General features: G+C 40.9%; 1 long non-coding RNA gene across 1 annotated transcript in view; it reads right to left on the reverse strand.

The window, feature by feature from the left end:
* Positions 1 to 6: 6 nt before the first annotated feature.
* LOC109827799 overlaps positions 7 to 656 on the reverse strand; it is a 9,749-nt gene continuing 9,099 nt past the window's right edge. Inside the window, exon 3 of the long non-coding RNA XR_002243509.1 lies at positions 7 to 279. This is a non-coding gene — a long non-coding RNA (uncharacterized LOC109827799). The remainder of the gene's footprint in view (positions 280 to 656) is intronic.

Here is a 656-nt window from a genome sequence, read left to right on the forward strand (position 1 = left end):
GTCAGCTGTCATCGGCAGCGTCTCAGGCCCTCACCTCCGTCCTCTCCGGCAAAGATCAAGAAACTGGCATCAGCGTCATTACTTCTTATCCTGCTCGCCTTCTACCCTCAACCACCGTCTCCCTCAATCAAGATACCAGCAGCGGTGGCGGTAGAGGAATTTTCTTGAGAACAAAATCACTGCCCTAGAACGAACAATAGTCACCGCCTTCGCAGAGGCGATTCGATGTGACCACGCTTTACGGTAAGAATCCTCCGAGAAGGCCGGCACCAAAGTTTACTGCGAACTTTAGTCTCTTACTCAATAGATGTTTTGCCCGACAAATTAAAACCAGAAATCAAAATATTGTAGAGAATTATAAGAGAGAGAATGGAGAGATTGCTCATTTTTTTCGTGTTATTCACACTTCCCTGAGATCCCATTTAATAGCCTTGTGAAATTTTCCATTGATTGATCATCACCACCACATGGGGAAGATTTTTTCGGTCAGAGGGAAAAAAAAAGAGAGAGCAGAGGAATTGGATATTAAGAAGGGGAAAGTGTTATTCAGAGAAGAGGATAAGGAAAGAAATAAATATTATGCAAATGTACCCCTAAAATATTATATTTGCATAAGAATTAAGTAAAATAACTAAATATTTTAATTAATTCCTCAC

Source organism: Asparagus officinalis, unplaced genomic scaffold (assembly GCF_001876935.1).
Source record: "Asparagus officinalis unplaced genomic scaffold, Aspof.V1 AsparagusV1_Un442, whole genome shotgun sequence".
Lineage (NCBI taxonomy): Eukaryota > Viridiplantae > Streptophyta > Magnoliopsida > Asparagales > Asparagaceae > Asparagus > Asparagus officinalis.